A 15,297-nucleotide genomic window follows, 5' to 3' on the forward strand; every position below is an offset into this window, starting at 1 on the left:
AAAAAAATATGTGATACTCTAAATGTCATCCTTTCCTGCACTGGTAAGCAGCTTATTTAGTCCAGTGTGTGGCCACCTTAAGAGCCAGGAGGGGAGAGCCTGTTGCTGGAGTTATCTCTGGGAGCACTGGGGGGATGAGTGGGTCACTGGACTGATGGGGAGAGAGGCCGGGGAGGTGGCCATGCAGGGCCAGGAGTCTCTGTAGGGGTAGGAGGAGGGGTGAGGCTGGGCAAATGTTGGTTTCATGTGCAGAGAAGCAAGAGGCTCAAAATTTGAGAGCTGGAAGGAGGCAACATGTTTTGTTCAACTTCCAACTTTTACAGATGAGAAAACGGAGGACCTTGGGGAGATGTGAGCGAGGGAAGCGCCTATAGCTAAGAAATCCACTTGCACGAACCGGCTTTAGAGAGATTCCTTAAGTAGCCCAACCACACATTCCCTGGGTCTATGGAGTAAGCAGACCAAGTTTCAGAAGAGGAGCATCTCCTTGAAGTTCACACAGAAGTTAGCCTGAAAGCTGAGCTTACAGCCTGGTCTGTAGAGTCTGGGTTTTGTCTTCCTGGAGTAAGAGACTACTTTACTGCCCAGAAATTCATAGGCCAGGAGTGTCTTTCTCCTGTTATAAGGCAATGTGTGAGTTATCATGGAGCTGGAGATGTGTAGGTTTGCGGAGGTTGGGAAAAGCAGGAAAGGGTGTGACAATTAAATAGAAAAGATGAATTTTTGCATTAGAAAGGATCACTTCCCATAAAGAAGAAACCAATGGCCCAGAGGATAAAGCAACCTTCTAGTTTGTAGAAGGTATAAAGCTGTATAAAGAGAGGGAGAAGTGTTTGGGATATCAAAGGACATAGGTGGCCCTCCTGGGCTAACTCTTCACCAGCCAAGCATCCTCAGGTAGAGATTACTGATGCCCCCAGAGCTTCTGTTTCCTCATGTGCAAGATAGGAGTAAATATTACCTTTTCATATGCTTGCCTTGAAGATTCAATATAAAACAGCTAGCATGTAGGGGGCCTGTTATACTTTTCTTCCTAAAAGGAAGACCCAAGACTCAAAACAGAGTTCTTTCATCCCAGCTTCTTTGAAAAAATGAGATTTCTGGTGGAGACTATCTAACAGCCTTGCAGGCTCCCTGCTTCTCCCCTTTTGAGGTGGATATGAACTGAAGCAGCCACCCAGCTCACAAGACCACCATCCCCACTTGGGGCATCTCCACAGTCCACGGTGGTGCGACCCTGGTGGCCATGCCTGTGCAGCTTGGCCCTGGGCCCTGGCCAGAACAAACAGGCCCAGAGGTTACTCCTGCATTAAGCCAGGCCAATCAGTTTTCCCTAGATTTGCACACCGGAACTAAAGGAAGAGACTGAGTCTGCTGTGGAGGCAGTCATGGAACATGAATGGTGAGAACCACAGAAAGCCACGTTCTGTGCCTCATAGAGGAAGCCAGTAGAGAGAGTGGAAGTGGTATTCGGAAATGAGAGGCAGGTGGCAAATCTGGTAGTGTGGAGTCCCTGTGGTTCCGCTGTGCCTATCACCCATGGCTTGCATGATGTCACTGTCCTTCTAGTGAATTACTTTCTTCTTGCCTAAGATTTCTCTCCATTGGGTGGAACTAGGCGATCATTAAGCCATCCCCATCCTTTAAGCAGCTATAGTTCTCCAGCATGGACTGAAAAAAACCTACTGCACTCTCATTCTGAAACCCCAAGATGGGAAGAAAGGGAGACTCTCTAGATCCCATGGTAATAAGCCAGAGATAAAAAGTTTCTTTCTTTCTTTTTTTTAATATTTTATTTATTTAATCAAGAGAGAGAGCACGAGCCAGGGCAAGGTCAGAAGGAGAAGCAGACTCCCTGCTGAGCAGAGAGCACCAATATGGGACTGGATCCTGGGACTCTGGGATTGTAACCCGAGCCAAAGGCAGTTGCTTAACTGACTGAGCCACTCAGGCGCCCCAGAGATAAAGAATTTCTAAGCGAGCTTTCATATCTACCTCCCTCTGACTTAGCCTCCACTCCTGGACTTAAGAGCATAAAGAATGCCTTTTCCCCACCATTAAACAGCATTTCAAACTTTTTAGTGCCATTTATTACATAGGAGATGTATAAGACCTCTACCTGGAGGTGTTTTTCTTTTTGTCACCTTTCTAGAACCCGGTATCCTTGCCCTTCCTGGCTTACACCCCCAGTCTTTTTCAGGGAGTTCATCCTGGAAGAACCCGTCCTATCCGCATCCCATCCTCAGTCAAGCCTCAGATCAAGAGTTTCAAATTCCAGGATCCTCCCTTATTCCTTGCCTCTAGAGTCAACAGCCCTTTTCCTGGAGCTGGAGCTCACCAGGGCCCCCACTGTCCGTGTACTTCCAACAGGAGCCCTGCAATCTGGTTCACTGGAGCATTGTTCTCAGCACCAGCAGTGAGCTGGGTCCAGGCATACGTACTGAGGGGGAAACTAAAAGTGCAAAATAGGGGACCCCTGACCCCCAGCAGGTCCCCATTCAGGTCAGCAGGAGGTCATTGGCACAAGCAGTGATGATCTTCTGGGGGACACGTTCTCAGCCGGGTGGGCATTCAGTTATCCGAGCAAAGGGAACAGCAGATTATCTGCAGGAATCCCAAGCCAGCTCGCTCCGAAGACATTAGAACTGCGTCTTCGATGCACTGTCCACTTCAGCGCTCTGTAACTTTGGGCAAGAGAACTGATCTCTGGCATGTCGTTTCCCTCCTCTGTAAAACAGAAATAATAGTGATTCCCCCACAGGCTTGTACGGCTTAAGTGAGTTAATACATGTAAAGTGCCTTAAACAGTGCATGGCACGTACTCTGTGTCTGGCCCTCACTAGCTATCAGCATCAGCATCAACATTAAAAGGCTACTGAGAGTGTACCAGAGAGAAAGGTAGGGTACGTTGGTGTCGTCAGAGACAGAGGTCTATCAAGCACATTGCGCTTCGAGTCTGGTGAGTTATGCCAAGCGGCTGACAAGCCAAGTGTGTGGGGGAATGTCAGGAGCTGACACCCCCAGAGTAAGGGTCACTGAACTTTTTCAGTGAAGGGTCAGATGGTACATATTCTAGGCTTTGAAGGCCAAGAGACAATGTCCTCGAAGTCCACAAGCAACCAAAAGGTTAACCCTCTATTTCACAATTTACATTTAAAAATGTTGTGCACCTGGATGGTTCAGGTGGTTAAGTGTCTGCCTTCGGGTCAGGTCGTGATCTTCAAGTCCTAGGATCGAGCCCCATATCAGGCTCCCAGCTCAGCAGGTAGTCTGCTTCTCCCTTTCCCTCTGCCTCTCCCCTACTTGTGCTCTCTCTGTGTCTCTCTCTCTCTTTCCCTCAAATAAACAAAAACAAAATCTTTAAAAAAAATTAAAATGTCACAAACATCCTTTGTTCATGGCACACACAGGCTGTGGGCTGCCTTTGGCCCATAGGTTGTCACATGCCAACCCCTGCTCCTGGAGGAGGCTAGAGGCTGGGCTTAGAGGGCTGCACCACTCCAGGCCGGAGCATGGGACCTCAGGCTTTCATGTGACAAAGCAATGGGCAGAATGGGCTGGGAGTGAAGGAGGCGAGTTTAGGTTGACAGTCCAAAGACAGAATTACGATCATTGCAACAGAAGTGGTATGTGTGCAGAGAGTAATGATGAAGATGCTGAGAGATATTTAGCGGCAAAATGAACATAATTGGTTGTCTAGATTAAGGCGGTAAGTAAGAAAGAGAGGCTGAACACTCAGTGTCTCTGGTTATCCGATGACATGGACATCCGATGAGCCTTTATGTGGAGTGGAAGTGAGCGCTCCATCCCCAGAAGCAATCAAACAGAATATGGATTCCTGCCTGACAGGCATTCTGTGGACATCAATGAATGGAGAGAGGGACAGATAAAGTCTCTCCTTGCTCTGAGGGTCCACGATCCCACGGTTCTGTGATCATCTTTATCAATCTAACAGGAGCAAACAAATGATTTGTTTAGTCAATGAAGGATATAGACAAACTTCATCCCTCAATATAAATCACCTTAATTTTGCAGAAAGCTGTCTTTTTTCTGAAGTGCTCACATCCGTTATCTCTCTGAGGGGCCAATAAAAGGACTCTGCAACTTGAAAAGTGCTAGACACATGTGCCATTGTGTGGTCATTATTATTTTTAAAACATGCCGCCATTGAATATAAGACTTCTCCATTTGAATTCGAATGCAGTGCAGTTACTCTGACTTGGGTCCAGTGAATTATTCATTTATGTACCCTTCTTATCTCTCAGATAACACTTGGCACATCGTAATAATAATAGTAGTAGTAGTAGTAAAAAAAAAAAAAAAAAGGTGTTAAATCCTAGCAATGCATTGAGACCCAGCTTGCAAAAGCATTCCATTTACACAGCCTTCCCCCATCACTGCCGTGAAGACTAAGTAGTCCCACTGTACGCTCCAACTGCAATCATAAATAGTCTCTGTATCCATAGTAACAGTCACCATTTATCAGGATGCCTTGTTTGGCAGTCTCTCTCAGTTAAGGTGCTCAGGAACCTAATGATAGACACTGTTGTGTGCCCATTTTACAAATGAGAAAGTCGAGGCCCAGAGAAGCAAAGCAGCTTGCTCCAGATCATAAAGTTAGAATGGTACTTTTCAACACCTAGGTTAATTTTTTTTTTTAAGATTTTATTTATTTATTTGACAGAGATCACAAGTAGGCATAGAGGCAGGCAGAGAGAGAGGAAGGGAAGCAGGCTCCCTGCTGAACTGGATGCGGGGTTTGATCTCAGGATCCTGGGATCATGACCTGAGCCGAAGGCAGAGGCTTTAACCCACTGAGCCACCCAGGCGCCTGACCCAGGCTAATTTTAATAATATATCTTCCAGTGGACACAAGGAAGGCATTTTTGTACCTGTTAATTCTTGCAGATTCGATTTAATTCTTGGAAATTGGGGCGGCTCAGTGTGCTAGGACTGGCAGAAAGGTCCCAGGTCAGGATCGCTCTGGGAAACACTGTAAAAACCACAGCTTCTGGGTCCCCAGAGCCGGCCGCCTATGCGGCTACCGGCCAGCAGAGGGCAGTTGCGGGAAGCCGTCCAAGGACAGTCTCCACCCCCATTACAGCTAATTAAGCCGCAAGAGGCAAGAGGCAAGTGCATGTCTGCGTGATGAAAGCAAACAGATCTCCTCTTGGGCTGAGTGAAGCAGGGGGATCAGAGGAGAGGGACATTTATTGGCGTCCGAGAAGCAGGCTGGATGGTGCCGTGATGGCTGCCTGCAAAGGAACACGGGCCCCTGGGAACCAGACCAGAGCCTTCCCAAGAGCCCCTCCCCTTGACTCCCCGCCAAGTTACCGGAAGAGTCTGGCCCCGGGATAGGGCTGCTGTGAAGCCCCGTGGCCCCAGGGGAACCGGAAGCCAGTTGGCAGCAGAAAAAACAGCCAAGACATATCAAGAGATGCATAGGATGCTCACAAATCCTATGCCCCAAACGGGGTGAAACCCACAGACATTTAGGATGGCCAACAATGGCTGCCTGACTTTGAGAGCAAAACCGGGACATTCCAGGCAGACCACAATGGTTGTTCACTTGTCCTCTGAATACACATAAAGGTGTGCACATCCACAAGCATGCATATGGGTGAACACGAGCACGGCCAAATATGTGCAAATCGTATCCACTAATCCAAATGCCTATTGGGGAGGAAGGCTGTATTGGTTTGAATTCAGAAGGCCTGGACCCTGGGACCAGTTCTACCACGAATCTGCGCAACCCTGAGCAAGACACTACACCGTTCTGGATCTCAGTTTTCTCGTTTGTGAAACGAACGCTAGCCTGGTTTCTTAAAATCAGGTAGGTATCTCAGAAGTTGGAGAATCAAGTCAGGCTCCCCCAAGGAAGCCTGGGGCTGCTCCCTGTTTCTTTTGCCAACTGTCCAACCATCAAGGAGGTATGAGCTGGATGGCTAAGCCCACGTCACTGGACCCAGACCAACGTCCCTAGCGACGCTCTGCTCTAACAATGTGGAAATTTTAAGTCAACGTGCCTGTGATATTTTCCCTATAAGCACAATCATACTGAAAGCAGAGTTTCTTTTTCTGTCCTCCTTTTTCACTTAACTTTAGCATTTCATAAACATCTTTTTAAATGGCCACAGAATGTTTCCTTATATGGCTATCTGTACCTCTCTAATTTCCTATTTCGTTCTTCTCCCCCCACCCTTTGGCTACTATAAATAATGCTCCGGAGGGGGGGAAAAATCTTCATGCATAGATCCTTTCTCTATTTTTGGAATCTTTCTTTAGGAAAAAAAAAAATCTCAGAAATTAAATTACTAAAATAAAATCATATTTTAAGACACTTCATGCACATTGCCAAATTGTTTTCCAAAAACAGTTGCCCTGGTTTACACGCCTCCCAGCAAAGCCTGAGAGTCCCAATCATCCCGTTCTTGAAAGCACTGGCTGGCCATCCTCCTCTCGTTTGCATTCAAACTTTGTTAATTCAATAGGCGAAAAATGTTATCGCATGGTTTTAATAAGCGTTTCTTTGATTATTAGAGAGAATGAACATGTTTATCTTGTGTTTGTTCACCAGTTGTATGTATTTCCCTCTTTTGAGAATTGTCTCTTTGTGCCCTCTGCTCACTTATCTGCTGGGGTCTCCGTGAATTTAATTGATTTGCATGCACTCTTTACATAATAAAGATAGTAATCCTTTGTCATATTTGCTGTGGGTATTTTCCCAGTTTGCTGTATGTCTTTTCCTTTGTGGTGTCTTCTGTCACTTCTAAGCTCATACAGCCATCCCACCCTCCAGGGACTTCATAAACATACATTTCTAACTCCTGATTTTTTTTTTCCCTGGTCTGATTTGGTTCTTATTATAAGCTGAAGATTCCAGGAAACCATCAATCTATGGTTCTTGGCTTCCAAGAGAAGTTCTACCAGCCCTGGATTATCTTTCATAGTATAGCTTTCTTACCTCTTCCGTATTTCCTGGATACACTCCCTCATTCTTCAGATGATAAGGTCCATGTGGACAGGGACTATATCTGTGTCATTTTCCATGCATCCTAGGAGCCCAGTACAGTTCCAGGCACACAGTGGTTGAGCAGTAAATATTCCCTGTATGATTAAGCCCCCCAATACTGCTCCGGACCCTTGACAATGCTCTGGTTCTGGTTCCACATCCAAGCACACAGCATGGATGGCCAGAGGTACAAGGCCACCTGGAACAGCAACAAGGGCTTTATCAGAAGAGAGAACAGCAACAGCTGAATTAAAAGTGTGAAAGGACGTGATATTTAGGAACCATAGATAGTGGTGCATGCCAAGAGCCCCGAACAAGTGGCAGAGCTAGAAGACGTGGCTGAAAGTGGAAGGCAGACCCGATGAATGAAGGGCTCCAAGTGTCACTATTGGCATTTCAACCACAAAAATTCCATTCTCCATAGTGCAGTTAGATTGATCTTTGTAAAAGGTGAATCTGATCATGTCTTTCCCCTACTTTATACCCTGCAAAATCTTCCTTTTGCACCCAGGATACAGCTGAGATCTTATTATAGTCTACAGGGTCCTGCCTTCCTCAGTCTCCATGCCTCCTGCCGACCACCCCTTGCTTCCCACACCAGCCCCCTTTCTGCAGCTCTGCTGAGCCCATCACACTGTCAGTCCTCTGTAATTGCTAGTTTCTTGTCCTGTTAACTTTCCCGTCCCCATGCTGCATGCAGCTGCTTCCTTCCTTACTCGGATGGAGATCAGATATCCAGTGTTGCCTACACTCCCATCCCTCCTGCCTTATCCCTGGTTTTACTACCCTCCTATAACTTACCACTAACTAAGACGATCTTCTCTGATCATCTTCCTGTTTATTTTCTGTCTCTCCTTGAAGGGGAGACCTCTCTTGTCTCATCCATGCTCTAGTTTCAGCATCTCCGACAGTGCCTGGCATGCGGAGTCCGACACAACTAACTTCCGTCAGACCGTGTTAGGTAAGCAAACTTGTGCCTTTGGGAACACCTGTGGGGGTGTGAGCAGGGTCAGGCTTGTGTTTCTGAGAGATATTTCTGCTGGCATGGCCAAGAGTGGTTTGGAACTGGAGAACCCAGGGGCAAAGAGATGCAATGATTTAACATGGAAATGATTGGTATCGGAAACTTTTCTGAGTGGAGGATTTGATCCACGGGGAGCTGGAGCTGGAAGGGTGTTGAGAAGCCGGTACAAAAAGTAGCCATCATCATAATGAACATGTCAGTAGAGCTTTAGCCTCCAACGACTTTCACACTTTCTCATGATAGCCTTCCCATCGCTATTCAAAGCAGGCCAGGCACAGGCAGCCACCTTCCTTTTGCAGGTGAGAACCCTGAGGCTTGGGACTGTGAATCTGGGGACACACAGCTTGTAAGCCATGGACGTGGACTGGAGCCAAGGTCTCGATGCTCAGCACTGGGCTCTGCTGGCTAATGCTGCTATGTCACCATTTCCCCTCAATGCACACGTTCCACAGAGAGGTGCGGTTGGGAAAATCATACCTTAGAGTTAATGATCCAGAAGAAACGTCTTCCCTGGCCTTTGGACCTAGAGAAGAGAAGTGCACTGTCACCTCCTTCCTTAAGAGAGTTAAAACATGACAAGTCAGGGAGGAGGCCATTTGCCGCCACATTAACGGTAAATGCCATTTGCTCCAGTGATATCTCCATATCTGACTTCTTTTTTTCCTCCCCCGTGGCTGAAATTACCACAGAATAGAGCAGGGACCAAGGGAGGGAAGAGATAAACAAGGATCGGAAAGAGACAAGGAGTGACATCTCTGTTCAAGTAAGCAGACAGGCTGAGAGACCCAGATGTCCTCATCCCCTCTAAACTGGAGCCAGCGATGTCTTTATGGAGCTAGCAATTATCGGTGGCAACCCGGCGAAGTCTCTGGATGCATGAGCTGCAGGAGTAGGGAGAAGGGCCTGGAATGTCCCTTGATTCTCCCAAATGGAATAGCTTTCCCACCCCTAATTTGGCACCCAAAGCTTACCTATTGTTCCACTGCCGTCTGCTTCATGGAGCTTAGGTAGGTTACACGAATCATTTTAATCCAGAGCTTGTGCCTATCTGTCATGTTTCTTCAGACAGAGAGAAAGAAGTGGAAGGCCACAGAGGTACCAGAACTGCACCTGTCCTCAGTCTGGAGAAAAGGCAAGGGGTGGGGGCACAGCCCACTGAACAGTTCCCATCTGGACAGTTTGCGAGATCAGACTTTCCTAATCTGGAGTGTTTCTAGAAATGTGCATCCAAATACAAGTCAGGGGCTAACATCCCTACATGTTGATTGTGGTCCAAGAATAATTTGATGATGCAGAGATAGTGTTGACAGGGAAATAAGTTAAGGTTTGGGACAATGGGGTCCCATACCCCACTTTCCCAGGGTATACAAATTAGAGACCTGTCCTGGCAAGAAGAATCCATCAACTTGTTTTTCTCTTCCTCCTTCCTCCTTTCTTTCTCTCTCCATTCTCCCTTCCTTCCAGTTTTTCACTCACTCATCCCCTCTCTCCTTTTTTTTTCTGCCTCTTTGATTTCTCTTTCCCTGAGTCCAAATCCATATTTTCAGATCTTTCTCATGTATTAAAAAAAAAATTAAGTTCTCCCTTTACCACTCAGTTCAAGACACACTGCCTATAAATCATATATAGAAATTGAATGGTTTCCTTAGGGATGTTCAGTGGGTATTTGCCCCAAGGTAAATAGTGTGCGTGTGTGTGCACACCTGATGGGTGATGGCTAGGAGGAAAGGGAAAGGCAAAGGACAGAGAGCACAAATCACACTCACTCATTCATTCATTCAACCAGGAAATATTTGTTGTGAGCTCGCTGAAAGCCGGGTGCTGTGAGGACCCTCCCCTCATGGAGTGCCCAACCTGGTACAGAAGCAGACAGCTACCAGGAAACTGTAAGCCGGTGATGTCAGGTTTGTGGTAAAGGTTATATGGGGAGTGAAGGTGAAGGACACACAGAGGAAGAAGTGGCCTTGGGATCATTTCTCAGAACAGTTAAAGCAGCTCAGGCCAAGAGGGACATGTGTCGGGCTGTATTTAAGGAGAAAGAAAGAGGGTGAAGTCCAGGAAGACAACAGCTGTGAGAGGGCTGTGAAGGGCTCAGGTAGAGGCAGGATAAGAGCCAGGGCGGTCAGTAAGGGTCGGGGATAGGATGCATTCTCTTGTGTATCTGCATTTGTTTGTGCTTTAGTTGGGGGATAAAGTGTTTCTTTAGAATCCACATGTATATGCACTTCTTCTAGAAGGAAGCATCTCGGGTAGCAGATTTGGCTTCATTGCGATAATCACTGTTGAAAAAGATTGCAGAAGCCGAGAGCAAGAGGCTAATCTCTGAAAAAGGAGAGTTGCCTTAAAACACAGGTTTTATTATTATTCACGTATGGCGGGCTCGCTGGTCAGGAAATGATGGCCAGTGAAGTTTGTTGTACACATAAATCAAGTAGGCTCCCTGAGGAAGCAACAGGGTCAGTTTGAAGGCAAATGGGGGTGGGAAAACATGGACAAGAGCTTCTATTGAGCTTTCCATGGGAAGGAATGAGTGAGGCAGGGCAACCAAGCTTGTCTAATTTAAATAATTGCAGGGGCACCTGGGTGGCTCGGTGGATTAAGCCTCTGCCTTCAGCTCAGGTCATGATCCCAGGGTCCTGGTATCGAGCCCTGCATCGGGCTCTCTGCTCAGCAGGGAGCCTGCTTACCCCTCTCTCACTGTTTACTTGTGATCTCTCTCTCTCTGTCAAATAAATAAATAAAATCTTTAAAAATAAATAAATAAATAATTGCAATGGGCTCTGAGATATAGGGGTTGTCCCTGTTCTCTGGCACTTGGCCCCAGGATGATTAAGGCATAAGAGTAATGGCTCAGGATGTAAGAGCCACACAACAGTGGTGGTTGGGGTATGGGCTTTGGATTGGATGGCTGGTGTATGACAGCTGTCTGTAAGAATTGAAGGCAGTCTTGTCAGAATCAGCAAGCACCCCCTACATCAAAGCATCAAGAATAGAGAACTTGAATGAATGAAAAGTCATGATTGATGTCAAGCTTGATGTGAAGCTCCCAAGGGTGAAAGTCAAGGTAGTTGGGTGTGGAGGAGAAACTAGGTGTAAATGTAGGCACAGGGAGGAGACAGCTGGGTCTGTGGGTGTTGAGAGTGTGTATTTGTGTTTCAAGGAAAGCGAAAGAGATAAAGAGGGAGACAGAGGAAGAGACAACAGTGTTACGAGGATTGCAACACCAGAGAAAGAATCAGGATAGGTAAAGCAGATGCTTAGGAAGCGTTGCTGCCTGATGGACATGTAAGCCCCTCCTTTATTAGATGCCATTGTTCATGAATGCTTTCAGAGTTGGATTTGGGGGTGGGCTGGTATTATAATATGTGATTGGCCTAAAATATCCCATTACTATTTAGATTATACATCTATATTCTGGTCTACTAAAATAGTTTTTAAACTTTTATGAGCCTTGGAACTTCTCTCTAATTGACATCTTAGAAGTCCAGGACATAAAAAAAAAAAAATAGTTGCAAAATGGGATCACAGAGTCCCACAAGTTTGAAAACCTCTGCTCTGGAGCCAACCTGGTGACAGGTTTGAGATGAAGTGCAGATCAAAGGTCTAGTCTCTTTCCAAGAGAAGGGGTTTTAAGGAGGCTCCATTCAGGAGAGGACCCACAGACTTGCATTTAGAGTATAAGGAAGGCTCAGGGGATGAGCCCTTTCAATTATAGGAAATTCACCTCTGATGCTTGAGGAAATCACAGAAACCTCCCTGGACTCAGTTTCTTAATCGATAAAATAGGATGTATGACATGTATCCGATAGCATGATAATCAGGATTCAACCAGAAAATGTATTTACTAGACTGCTTAATTGGTAGTAAGTGTTCAGTAAATGTAGACTGATATGATCATCCTCGTTAGTATTATTCCCCAAAGGAGCTAAGCATTCCGTATTGATTTGGCCTCAATAAGACCTTTCCAGTTCTCAGAGCTGTACAAAAAGAGAATGGGCTATTTGAAAGTGCTGAGTTGCCCAATTTGGGGGATATTTAAGAGGAGTTAAAAGCCACTTCATAGAGATATTGCCAAGTGGATTCATTGATTAAAAGAAGGTGGGACTACACACATTTCCTGGGCCTACACCAGTCTTGAGAATACAAGTACCATAACTTCCTAACCCTAATCCTGCTTGATTGCAAGATCCCCATATTAGGATTCCATCAGTGTTCTGTTTTGGTGAGCCACACAGAGCTTCCTAAGGTTCAGACTCAGACAGATCCTTGCAGGGAGGTTGAAGGTGAAAAGCAAGGGAAGGTTAACAAGGTGGGGGTCAGTCCAGATGCCCATCAGTCCAGCACTCTCCAAGGCTGTTGGCTCTCAAATCACTCAGGTGGATGTAACTTCCTAAAATATTAACAGGTTACAGGCAATTGCTGCTCCCCAACACAATTAGAACCTAATTTGAAGAAGTATGTTTTTCTGAAGAGGTTCATTAGCCAAATGCAACCCCCCAATTCTGTAGTTCAAGAAAGACTGATGAGCCCAGTATGCAGGCACTTGGCTGATGCCCTGGGAGAAAAGACATATGCATTGAACTAGATGGGAGCACAGATCACTTTCCATCTTCAGAGCTACAAGTCATTGGCAAACTCACCCATTTCTAGGTACACTCACCCTGCATATTAGGGTCCTCAGAAAGTCACCAGGAAGGCTTCCATCACTTCCACCTTGTAATCCTAACTTTTGAGAGGGGTTTAGAGGGCTTAGTCCAAGTAGGCAAACTCTGAGCTTAGGAAGGAGTCCTCTCCACAAAGACCTTGACCATAGGTCTTGAACACAATGAAAGTTAAGGACTGTCTCCTGCTCCAGGAAACCCAAGATCTTCTAACTATGGGAAGTGTCCAACCCTTATGTCTAACCCAAACGAAGCTTGCCTTGTGGAGCCAAAAACAAAGCCGTTTTCTTGTCATTGCCCTTTGGTTTGGTTGATGTTGTCTTCTGGCTTGGCTTCTCAAGAGAAAAATCTCTGAACACCTTCAAATGCATTTGATTATACTTAATGGGCACTCACCATCTTGGTCATGTGCCATCTCCTGCCTTTGAACACATTATTTTTGGCCTATAGATCTTCTAAAGGTCGGTTTTTCAAACTGGCTATGATTCTTCTCATCTCACCTGACAATTAACAAAGTACAGCTCTATTCCTTCTTCATTCTGGGCACTATATTATGATACCTGAAATAATCGACATTGTTTACTGAGTGACATGTGCCTGGCAATATGCTAAGTGTGTTAATCCTTAATGCAGTCCCGGTCAGGAAGGTATTATTCCCATATTATAGATGAAAGAGCCAAGCCATACGATAGTTAAATAATGTTTCCAAGACCATATGACTGTCTCTAGTTAAAGTCAAGATGTGTATCTAGGACTCTGACTCTTTTTTTTTTTTTTTTAATTTATTTGACAGAGAACGAGAGAGAGAGAGAGATCACAAGTAGGCAGAGAGGCAGGCAGAGAGAGGAGGAAGCAGGCTCACTGCTGAGCAGAGAGCCCGATGCGGGGCTCGATCCCAGGACCCTGAGATCATGACCTGAGCCGAAGGCAGAGGCTTAACCCACTGAGCCATCCAGGTGCCCCCGGACTCTGACTCTTAACAACCATTTGATTCTGCCTCTGAGATCAGTTGTTGCCATTTTGTGTTTATAATATTTTGCATTCTACACAAGTGTTTTTCTTTATTTTATTAGTGTTAGAACACTTAACATGAACTACCCTCTTAGCAAATTTTTAGGTGAGCAATGTAGTATTTTTTATTATGGATACAATGTTATACAGTAGGTCTCTGGAACTTATTCATCATGCTTAACTAAAATTTTATGCCTGTTAATTAGCAACTCTTCATTTCCCCCTCCTTCCAATCCCTGATGACCACCATTCCACTATTTGGCTCAAAAATTTTGCCTCTTTTAGCTATCTCAAATAAGCAGAATCATGTGGTATGGGTCGACCTATGACTGGTTTATTTCACTTAGCATGTCCTCAAGATTCATTCACATTGTTACATATTGTAGAGTTTCCTTCTTTTTAATATTGCAGAATATTACCCCATTGTATGTATACTTTCTTTATCCATTCATCTGTTGATGGACATGTAGATTGTTTCCATACCTTGGCCACTGTGAATAGCGCTGCAATGAACACAGGAGTGTTGATACCACTTCAAGATCCTGATTTCAATTATGTCAGATAAATATCTGGAAGTAGAACTGTTGGATCATATGGTAGGTGACAACCAAGGAATTGCAAATCAAAATTACAGTGAGACATCACTTCATGCCTGCCAGGATGCTATTATCAAAAATGTAAGAGATAACAAGTGTTTGCAAGGATGTAAAAAAAAGGGAACTCACATACCGTTGGTGGAAATGCAAAATGGTACATCCACCAAGGAAGATGGTGTAGAGGTTCCTCAAATAATTAGAAATAGAATTACCATGTACAAAGTGTTTGTGCATGAAAATAATTTTACTCTCAGGAAGTTTTCTTGACTCCAGTCCCCTCATATCTCAATGTCTGTTCCACATGAGGCACTCACAGGTCAGATACTTCCTATCTGATACCACATATTTAATTTCAAAACTTGTAAATGAAGTACAAGAGTTTTTGCATCCCTTAAATTTTATTTTGCTTGTTTCTATTCATTATTCTACCCATCGATGTAAGGAAGCCTTCATTTTGTCATCTAACATATCTGTAACATTTATGCATCTGATCAATATTCCTTCTATATCTTTTCCAAGTCATGCATACACAAGTTAGAAAGCATCAAGTCACATATGCACCCTGGTAATTCAACTAACTAGTCCACCTGGTTATAATCTTGTCCAGTGGTTTCCAGGCCAAGATGATCTTCAGAATCAACTGGAGCTCATTGTGACCACCAGATCTGACCCAGGACCACCTCAATCAGAACTTGTAAGAATGAGATTCAGAAATGTGCATGCTGATATAACTCCTCTGGAGATTCCAGTCATTTCTTGGGTTTATTTGCCACTGATCTGGTCCACATTTTCCTAATTTGTCCAGAAACACATAAGGAGAAACTTGATCAAGTTCCATACTGTCAACATGTCAAATCAAGACATGTGATACTTAAGACTCCTCAATCTAGTACATCCATGATAGGAAAAAATTAGGTCACTTCAATATACAACTTAATCTTGATAAAACTCAGATTGCTTTCTAACACTTGATTGAGGTTCAAGCTTAACTTT

Source organism: Enhydra lutris, unplaced genomic scaffold (genome assembly GCF_002288905.1).
Source record: "Enhydra lutris kenyoni isolate GAN:26980312 unplaced genomic scaffold, ASM228890v2 scaffoldscaffold13, whole genome shotgun sequence".
Classification (NCBI taxonomy): Eukaryota; Metazoa; Chordata; class Mammalia; order Carnivora; family Mustelidae; genus Enhydra; species Enhydra lutris.